The following is a 10,764-nucleotide window of genomic DNA, read 5'->3' as shown; positions in this document are numbered from 1 at the left end:
GGTCTGCATGGGTCAGCGCTGATGGCCTGGGGAACTTGCAGGTTCCTGTTTCTTCTGCTTAGATAACACAACTACCCAGAGCTAGGACCTATTACATGCCACCTGTTAGCTGAGCACCTATTACATGCCAGGCCCTAAGTAGGACAGCCATCTGTTTCTCAGAAGTGGGTCCTGGCTGGGTGCAGTGGCTCACACCCGTAATCCAAGCACTTTGGGAGGCCAAGGCAGGAGGATTGCTTGAGCCCAGGAGTTTGAGACCAGCCTGGGCAACATAGCCAGACCTCCTAGCTACAAAAAAAAAAAAAATCATAATAATAATTAAAAATAATTAGCTGGGCGTGGTGGCACATGTCTGTAGTTCCAGCTACTTGGGAGGCTGAAGGTGGAGGGTTTCCTGAGCCCAGGAGGTTGAGGCTGTGATGAGCCATGATTATGCCACTATACTCCAAACTGGGTGACAAAGTGAGACCACAACTCATAAAAAAAAAAAAAAAAAAGTGGGTCCTGACTTCAAGGAGCTTATGGTCCAACAGGGATGACCAGACACATAGGTAACGGACTCTGATGCAAGAAAGAATGTGATGCTTGCCAGGAAAGAAGTACTAATAAAATACTCAGAGGAGGAGAGAGTTGGTGATGACCAGGAAAGCATCTTGGAAGAGGTGGCATCTGAGATGGATTTTGAAGGATGGGTAGGAGTTTGAATTGGCCATAATGGCATGGGAGAGAGGCAAGGCACTTCAGGGAGAGGAATAGTATGGAACAAATGATGCTGATGGGGGAATAGTGAGGACCAAGGCAGGGAAGCCAGAAAAAGAACATGGTGTGGAGGATGTTGGGTTTGTGCAGAGGTCATTGGGGAGTAATTGAAGGGCATTGAGCAGGAGGTAGCATGATCAAAGCAGTACTGGAGTAAGATAGCCAGTGCAGTGGCTCATACCTATAATCCCAGCACTTTGAAAGGCAGAGGTGAGGAGGATTACCTGAGCTCAGGGATTCGAGACCAGCCTAAGCAACATGGAGAGAGCTAGTCTTTACAAGAAATCAAAAAATCAGTCGGGCATGGTGACACATGCCTGTGGTTTCAGCTGCTTGGAAGGCTGAGGTGGCAGGATCAACTGAGCCCAGCAGGCCAAGGCTGCGGTGACCATGAGCATGCCATTGCACTCCAACCTGGGTGACACAGTGAGACTTCAACTCAAGAAAAAAAAAAAAAACAGTATTGGAGTAAGCAAAGATAGCCAACATTTATTATTCTAAGTGCTATGGAGGGAATGATTTCATTAAATCCTCACAACCACTCTCTAATGTAGTAATAGCATCCCATTTTATAGATGAAGAAATAGAGCCCAAGGTATTGGTAACAGAATGGAGATCAACTGAAGACCCAGAAATCAGATGGAAAGTTTAGGATGATTTATTTAACATCCCAGGCACTTTTGGGCATGGAAAGGAATACTCATTTTTTTGGTACTTTGATGTCCAATTTATTAATCTCTATTCAATTATTAACATTCCTCTAAATATTCTCATGCTACTTATACAACCAATAAATCAAAAACTTATGAATTTAGTAGATTATATGTTCTCAAATATTTAAACATTAGTTGCAAACGAAACCAAACTCTTCATAAATCATTTTTTCTTAAAAGCTTTAAACACCTTTAAAAGCAGACAAAATATACAATATTACAATGATTATAAATAAACAAATATATCTGCCCCACCCGTTACAAAAACAATTTTGTGCCGGGTGCAGTGGCTCACACCTGTAATTCCAGCACTTTGGGAGGTGGAAGGGAGAGGATTACCTGAGCCCAGGGGTTAGAGGCCAGCCTGGGCAACTTAGCAAGACCTCATCTCTACAATAAACAAACAAACAAACAAGCAAAAAACTAACTGGGCATGGAGACGCATACCTGTAGTTCCTGCTATTAGAAGGTTGAGGTGGAGCCGGGCTCTGTGGCTCAGCCTGTAATCCCGCGCCTTTGGGAGGCTGAGGTGAGTGGATTGCCTGAGCCTGCGGGTTTGAGACCCGCCTGGGCAGCGAGACCTCATCTCTACAATAAATAAAAAAATCAGCCGGGCGTGGTAGTGCATGCCTGTAATTCCAGTTACTTGGAAGGCTGAGGCGGAAGGATCGCCAGAGCCCAGCGGGTCGAGGCTGCGGTGGCCGGGAGCGGCCATTGCACTCCAGTCTGGGCGACAGAGTGAGACTCCAACTCAAAAAAAAAAAAGGAAAAATGAACATCTATGATTCTGCTCCATATAAAAAGGGTGGTGATAGGGTGGAAGGTGCTAACTGCACTGAAAAGCTGAGGCCTATAGTCCCAGCTACTCGAGAGACTGAGGCAAAAGCTGAGGCCTGTAGTCCCAGCTACTCGAGAGTTTGAGGCAGAAGGATCCCCTAAAAAAAATTGTGAATTTAAATGTCTTTGTTTGATATTTCTTTTCTTCTCTTTCTGAGATGGAATCTCACTCTGTCACCCAGGCTGGAGTGCAGTGGTACACTCACGGCCACCCCAGCATCGACCTGCTGGGCTCCAGTGATTGTTCCACCTCAGCCTTCCAAGTAGTTGGAACTACAGGCGCATGCTACCACACCTGGCTAATTTTTTTTTATTTATTATAGAGACGAGCTCTCGCCAAGTTGCCCGGGCTGGTCTTGAACCCACAGGCTCAGGCAATCCACTCGCCTCAGACTCCCAAAGTGCTGGGATTACAGGCTGAGCCGCTGAGCCCGGCCTTGTTTGATATTTCTAATATTACTTTATTCTTTTTCTTTTTTTCTCCCAGAGATAGGATTGTCATGACTTAAACTGGGGAGTTGAGGTTTTCCTTCTCAACAGGATGAAGCTGCGAATGGGGTTGGCTGGAGCTGGTTTGGGACGGGGCACACAAATCCTGTGGGGGGGGGCGGGAGGGGGCTTCTAAGGAGAGCCTCTTGGAGGCCCCTGTGCAAACTTTTACCAGGAATTGTCCTCTTTATGCCTGGGCCAATCATAGGCTCTAATTCTGTGTGTGTGTGTGTGACCCTAATCTTTTCTCCCAAACGATTCTAGTTTTGAGTGCCTTATCTTCACAGTACAGCCCACCGTGGAACTACTGTTCTGAGTGAAGCCTAGTTTGGTTCAGTTAAGTCGAAAGTCCTTGGTCAATTGGTTAACTGGAACTACATTTGTTCCTGCTCATCAACCGCTAAGACCTACAATATTGTCAGCTAGGGTGCTGAAGCAAGGGTCTAAGATGAGGTATTAAGGGCTTGAATTGGGGCAGCAGCAATGGAAATGACAGTTTTCAGAGACTCCATGTAGGCAAAATTGACTTTTATGAAAAGGGGAATAATAGCTTACCTCATAGAATTAAATGAAAATACACATGAAGCCCTTTGTATCTTGGAAGCACCATTAAATCCCAGTTGTTTTTGCTTTTGTTGTTTTGTTACTATTAGGAGTTGGTCATGGATGAAACTTCAGGGGTTCACCCCAAATTAAGGGGTAAATAGAAAAAAGGGAGGCAGGTAGCAAGGCTAAAAAACAAGGGGAGCTGAAAGAGATTGGTCAGAGGTGAAAGAAGAACCAGGAGAGAGGGATGTCCTGTAGACCAAGAGGGTGGGTGGCCAGAGAGCAGTTATGTACATGTTACAGAGACCCAGGAGAGAAGAAGGAAAGTCTGAACTAGGTAGAAACAGACCAAGTGTGTCAGGAGACAGAAGGGAAACAAAGAGGGAAGAGATAGCTTAGAATTGGCAGGTGGAAGCTGGGCATGGTGGTTCACACCTGTAATCCCAGCCCTTTGGAAGGCTGAGTCTAGAGGATCACTTGAGCCCAGGAGTTTGAGACCCACCTGGGCAACATAGAAAGACCTCATCTCTATAAAAAATAATAGTCCCAGCTACTTAAGAGGTCAAGGCAGAAGGCTCCCCTAAGCCCAGGAGGTCAAGGCTACAGTGAGTCATTGCCCTCCAGTCTGGGCAACAGAGTGAGACCCTGACTCAAACAACAACAACAAAAAGGAATTGGCAGATGGAGACTGACTGGACGAGCTGATGAGGGGCGAGAGGGGAAGCTGGCAATTCTATCTTTTTTTTTTTTTTTTGAGTTGGAGTCTCACTCTGTCACCCAGACTGGAGTGCAATAGCCTCGACCTGCTGGGCTCCGGCAATCCTTCTGCCTCAGCCTTCCAAGTAGCTAGAACTACAGGCGCACGCTACCACGCCCAGCTAATTTTTGATTTATTGTAGAGATGAGGTCTCGCCAAGTTGCCCAGGCAGGTCTCAAACCTGTGGGCTCAGGCAATCCACTCACCTCGGCCTCCCAAAGTGCTGGGATTACAGGCTGAGCCACTGAGCCCAGCCGAAGCTGGTAATTCTAAACTCATGCACCTGGGACCTGGGCAGGTGCAAACCTGGTCACAGAATGAAGGCTCCCCACTGTGACCAGGTTTGACCCTGCAAATAGAAACTATTATCTCAGCCATATGGCCCCTCAGCTTTCGAGTGCAGTCAGTATCTTCCATACAATCACCACCCTTTTTGTATGGAGCAGAATCATAGATGTTCATTTTTCCTAGTATAGTATAGTATTTATCTTTATCTTTATTTATTTATTCATTTATTGAATCAGAGTCTCACTCTGTCACCCAGGCTGGAGTGCAGTGGCACACTCACAACCACCACAACCTCGACCTGCTGGACTCAGGCAATCCTTCTGCCTCAGTCTTCCAAGCAGCTAGAACCAGAGGCATGTGCCACCATGCCTGGCTAATTTTTTTTTTTTTTTTTTTTGAGTTGGAGTCTCACTCTGTCGCCCAGACTGGAGTGCAGTGGCTGCTCCCGGCCACCGCAGCCTCGACCTGCTGGGCTCCAGCGATCCTTCTGCCTCAGCCTTCCATGTAGCTGGAACTACAGGCGCGTGCTACCTACCACGCCCAGCTGATTTTTTGATTTATTATAGAGATGAGGTCTCGCCTGCCCAGGCGGGTCTCGAACCCACGGGCTCAGGCAATCCACTCACTTCAGCCTCCCAAAGGCGTGGGATTACAGGCTGAGCCACCGAGCCCAGCTAATTTTTTATTTTTGTATTGTAGAAATGAGGTCTCGCTATGTTCCCCAGGCTGGTCTCGAACCTATAAGGTCAGGCAGTCCTCTTGTTTCTGTCTCCCAAAGTGCTGGGATTAGAGGCATGAGCCATCGTGCCTGACAGTATTTATCTTTAAACATTTAGTATGTTTCACAAGGTTATATGTGTCAGCATCAATCTTATTTTTTTTTTCCCCTTATTTATTTATTTAAGCCTGGCAAGCCAAAATAAAGCCTGGTTATGTGGGAAGGTCTCTTCAGGTATTATTGAGTTCCATGGGGGCCAAGTCCTCTTGCAGTAAGGAGATCAAGTTGAGTGACATAAGCGAAAGATACCACACAGGGATGAGGAGACCAGGATTCTGATCCCAGCTTTGTCCCTCAGTAAATCATTCCTGTTGTGCTCTCTAGCCTTAGTTTCTCATCTGTTACATGGTGAAGATGATTAGGTCATCTCTAGAGGCCCTGCCAGTTCTAAATGTCTATAGCCAGGTGCAGTCCAACTACTCTGAACCCTGAAGTAGGAGGATCACTTGCACTCAGGAGTTAGAGTCCAGCCTGGGCAACATAGAAAGACCCCCATCCCCAGGGTGGTCTTGAATTCCTGTATTCAAGCAATTCTCCCACCTCAGCCTTCCAAAGTTCTGAAGTTACAGGCATGAGCCACCATGCCCAGCCTGGGAATTTATTTCAATGATTAGAAAGTAGCCAGCAGTGGGGAGGGGTCAGAAGCAGGAGATGGAGACAGGGAACTCTAGAAAGAATGGGCCCACTAGGACTCTGTGAGGCTCGGACCCAAAGCTTATGAAGAATTGAGAGGGGGAAGATAAAATGATGGTGAGTGGGCAGCGTTTACAAGGTGATGCAGCTGGACACCAAGGACATGAGGACTGAATGTAGGAGAGGGCAGATGGCTTTATCCAGCCCCCCACACTGGCAACACCTCTCCATGTCCCCTGGGCCTCTGACCACTCTTTCACCCTCCTCCCTTTGACTGCTGGAGGTAATTGCTCTCCATTTGGCGATTACTTAGCTCATTAATTGCCTAAAGGGGAACAACAGTCTACAGTGGGGGTGATTGGCAGAGGAAGTAATGGATAGTGAGGACTCTAGGGGATGGAGATGGGCCTGAACTTGGAGTGGGGCTATGGCATGGGGCAGAGAGTGGGTATTGCGTGTCTGGCTCCAGCCAACTGAGTCCCCCAGCTCAGATCCAGCTTGGAGGGACTACTTTTCTTTTCTTTTCTTTTTTTCAGTCGGTGCCCTACTCTGTCACCAGGCTAGAGTACAGTGGCAGGCTCACGGCTACTGCAGCCTTGACCTGCTAGGCTCAGGCAATCCTTCCACCTCAGCCTTCCAAGTAGCTGGAACTGCAGGTGTGCACCACCATGCCTGGCTAATTTTTTTGATTTATTGTAGAGACAAGGTCTCACCAAGCTGCCCAGGCTGGTCTCAAACCCCTGGACTCAGGCAATTCTCTCACTTTCACCTCTCAAAGTGCAAGTGCTGGGATTACAGGCATGAGCCACAGATCCTGGCCTGAACTACTTTTCAATTCTCATATGCACACCAATACCTTCACTCTCAAATCCCCTACCATCCATGATCCTATTAGTCCCACCACTCTCCAGCTTACCACCATTGCCATGTGATAGGCAGCCTCTGAGATGATGCCCAGTGCCTCTTGGCCCCTGGTACTCATGCCCTTGAGTAATCCTATACCTCTGAGTGTGAGTTGTACTTAATGACTCACCTCTAGGGACTAGAATTCAGAAGAGGTGGAGGGATGTTTCTTCAAGCTTAGGCTATTAAAGGATGGTGGCTTCTGTCTTGGGTATTCTCTCATTTGCACTGAAGAAAGCCAGCTGCCACGTTATCAGCCAGCTCATGGAGAAGCCCATATGGCCAGGAACTGAAGAAGGCCCCAGGCCAATATCCAGTGAGGTCCAAGAGCACAAGAGGAACTAAATCCTGCCAAAAATCATGTAAGTGGACTTGGAAATGGATTGTTCGCCAGTCGAGACAGCAGATGAGACTGCAGACCCTGATGACACCTTGGTACCAATCTTGTGAGAGACTTTATGAGATAATTGTGCGTGTGTGTGTGTGTGTGTGTGTGTGTGTGTGTGTGTGTGTGTGTGTGTTTTGAGTTGCAGTCTCACTTGTTGCCCAGGCTGAAGTGCAGTGGCATGCTCACAGCCACTGCAGCCTCAACCTGCTGGGCTTAGGTGATCCTTCCACCTCAACCTTCTATGTAGCTGGAACTACAGACGCATGCCACCATGTCTGACTAGTATTTTTTTGTGATTTATTGTAGAGATGAGGTGTCACCAAGTTGCCCAGGCTGGCCTCGAACCTGTGGGCTCAGGCAATCCTCTCATCTCAGCCTCCCAAAGTGCCAGGATTACAGGCTGAGCCACCATGCCCAGCCAAGTGTGTTGTTTTGAGCACTAAGATTTTTTATTTTATTTTTTGAGTTGGAGTCTCACTCTGTTGCCCAGACTGGAGTGCAGTGGCATGCTCACAGTCACTGCAGCCTTGACCTGCTGGGTTTAGGTAATCCTTCTGCCTCAGCCTTCCAAGTAGCTGGAACTACAGATGCACGCCACCACGCCCAGCTAGAACTCCTAAGTTTTGGGAAGTAATTTATGCAGCAATAGATAGTAGGAAGAAAACACTATTGACCAGGTTCTTCTTTTTTTTTAAGTGAGAAAGCAGAATTTATTGAGAGGACAGAAAAGCTCCCACAGTGGGAGGGGACCTGAAGGAGTTGCCCCAACCAGCTGCTTCTAAAGTCTGTCTTGCCGAGTTCGGTGGCTCAGCCTGTAATCTGTGCCTTGGCAGGCTGAGGTGAGTGGATTGCCTGAGTCCGCAGGTTCGAGACCCACCTGGGCAACTTGGTGAGACCTCATCTCTATAATACATCAAAAAATTAGCCGAGTGTGGTAGCGCGCGCCTGTAGTTCCAGCTACTTGGAAGACTGAGGCGGAAGGATCTCTGGAGCCCAGCAGGTCGAGGCTGCGGCCACTGCACTCCAGTCTGGGCTATGGAGTGAGACTCCAACTCAAAAAAATAAAAATAAAGTCTGTCTTTCAGCATTGGTCCATGGAGTCGATGGCTACTTCTCTCAGTCTGGATTGTTTGACCAAGAAATCACCTTATTTCCTTTCCCAGGGAGATCACGCCCTTCCCCACTTCGAGAGGGCAGGGCGCAGAAATGGCATTCCAGGAGTAGGAGGAACTCTCTGGAATTCTGTGACGCCCAGCCTTCAACCAGGGAACATTCCAGGAATCCTATTGTCTTGTAGCAGCAGCAAGACAATATTATCCTCAAAATTGTTTACATTTTTTTTGAGTCAGGGTGTCACCCTGTTGCCCAGGCTGGAGTGCAGTGGCACAATCAAGGCTAACGGCAGCCTTGACCTCTTGAGCTCAAGCAATCCTCCTGCCTCAGCCTCCCAAATAGCTGGGACTACAGGCATGTGCCACCACACCCTGCTAATTTTTTTATTTTTATTTTTTTTTTGAGTTGGAGTCTCACTCTGTCACCCAACCAAGAGTGCAGTGCCATGCTCACGGCTACTGCAGCCTCAACCTGCTGGCTCAGGCAATCCTTCCACCTCAGCCTTCCAAGTAGCTGGAACTACAGGTGTGTGCCACCACCTCTGGCTAATTTTTTGATTTATTATAGAGACAAGGTCTCACCAAGTTGTCCAGGCTGGTCTTGGACTCAGGCAATCTTCTCAGCCTCTCAAAGTGCTGGGATTACAGGCTTGAGCCACCATGCCTGGCCCTATTTTTTTTTTTTTTTTTTAGAGAGGAGTTCTTGCTTTGTTGCTCAGGGTCGTCTTGAACTTCTGGACTCAAGACATCCTACCTCCTCATCTTCCTAAAGTGCTGGGATTACAGACGTGAGCCACTGCAGCCTGGCCCACCCTTGTTTACAACTTTCGTGTCCATGGTTTTTTGATACTATCACCTCAGGACATTGGCTTTATATTTGCCTCACCCCCATTTTACAGATGAATAAACGGGAGCTCAGAGAGGTTAAGTGATGCTGCAATCACTGAAGCAGTGAGTGGCTGAGCTGACCCCAAGTCTAGAGATGCCGAATGTCGTGTTCTCTCTCCCGCCCACACTTCCCCAAGGCTCAGCAAGGCTCAGCGACTTGCATGAAGTCCCTGCTCTGGGAAGCAGTAGGGGGGTTGGAACCCAGGCCTCCTCCCAGCCCCTAGAGCAGTGTTCTTTCTGCTCCATCACCCTGCACCGGGTAGAAAAACTGCTGCGGGAAACGAGTTTGGCAGTGGAGAGGGAGAAATGGTGGGAGGGGAAGAGGAGGGAGCTTGAGCCCTGCTGGTGACTGCAGAGGATGGGGTCGATATGGAGATGGTAGGGTTGGGACACCGGGGTCCCCAGTTGGCCAGGCCTGGGACCAGCCTTCCCCACTCCATCAGGCCTGGGGCTGCAGGCTGCCAGTGCTCTTCCATCAAGACCCCCGGAGAGCCTGAAATCAAATATTCCTCCTCCCCTGCCCAGGCAGCCTTATTGCCATTGACAGCAAATGTATTGCTCTAATCTTTTCTCATTTTGCCAGGATGGGCTTCATTCTGACCTCCCTCCCAGCCTTGAAGGCTTCACAGAGGCGGGAGGGAGGCACCGGGGAACAGAAGGAAGGAGGTGGGAGGGAGTTGCAGAGGTTGTGCTGTAAAGGGGGCAGTTGCAATGATCCCAGATTTGATATGGCCTCGTCTCTAGAAGGCTGGGAGATACTTCGACTCTGGAGGTCTCTGGGGGAAGTCAGCCCCTCTCCATCACCTGACTAAGGGATCCCCCATGAAAGCGGGTGGAAAAAGCGTGGTAAGCAGTAAGGAAGCAGATCCTGGGACCCCAGGAAAGCAGACCTCTACGGAGCCGACAGGCCTTTTGTGTGTGTGTGTGCATACGTCACACACATGCACACCATGCCAAAATTCCAAGCTTGGGAGATGGTTCTGTTGGGAGGATGAGGAAGGCCAGGTGTGCTTACCTGCATCCTCTCCAGAGTGGCTGGCCCATATGCCAGTCCTGCTGTCCTCTGCTGCCCAGAGAAGCCCTGCCACTATGAACGTCCCTGGTCCTTTAGCTGCCTCTCTTTGTGGTCTCGTCTGCTGGCGAGCACTCATTTGGCAAACCTCAGATAGGCATCATGGAAGGGTCAGAGGTGTGGGAGGGTGGGAGGAACAGTCTTGGGAGGCACTCAGCCTGAGGCACCGGGGTGGGACCCAGAGTTCAGACAAGGGGCAAAGGAGCAGGTAGGTAGGGCAGAGTGAGTGTGGGAAATAATTCACAGCTCAGAGCCAGCAGGGGGCATGAGAAGGGATGAGCAGGTGAGAGGGACTTGGCCAGGGAGGGGTAGGGGTGACATGGCTAGAGCAGGAGTGAGGCGGGCTGAGTCCAGTGCTCTGGCCTGAGAAGCTGGGATGTCGGAGGCCCTGGGTCCTACTTCATTTGTTCTGCTACAGTCAGACCTGAGCGTGTGTGTATGTGTGTGTGTGTGTGTGTGTGTGTGTGTGTGTGTGTGTGTGTGTGTGTAGCTAACGGTTTTTCAAGCTTGTTTTGTCACACCTGGAGACTGATGACTCATCTGTGAACTAAGGCATGTCCACTGGTCAGATATGAGATAATGAGTCAGAGCTGGTTGTAAC

The sequence above is a fragment of the Carlito syrichta genome, unplaced genomic scaffold (assembly GCF_000164805.1).
Source record: "Carlito syrichta isolate Samal-C Ts95f unplaced genomic scaffold, Tarsius_syrichta-2.0.1 Scaffold305684, whole genome shotgun sequence".
In the NCBI taxonomy this organism is placed as follows: domain Eukaryota; kingdom Metazoa; phylum Chordata; class Mammalia; order Primates; family Tarsiidae; genus Carlito; species Carlito syrichta.
The sequence above is the reverse complement of the archived record's forward strand: the minus strand, read 5'-3'. Positions refer to the sequence as shown.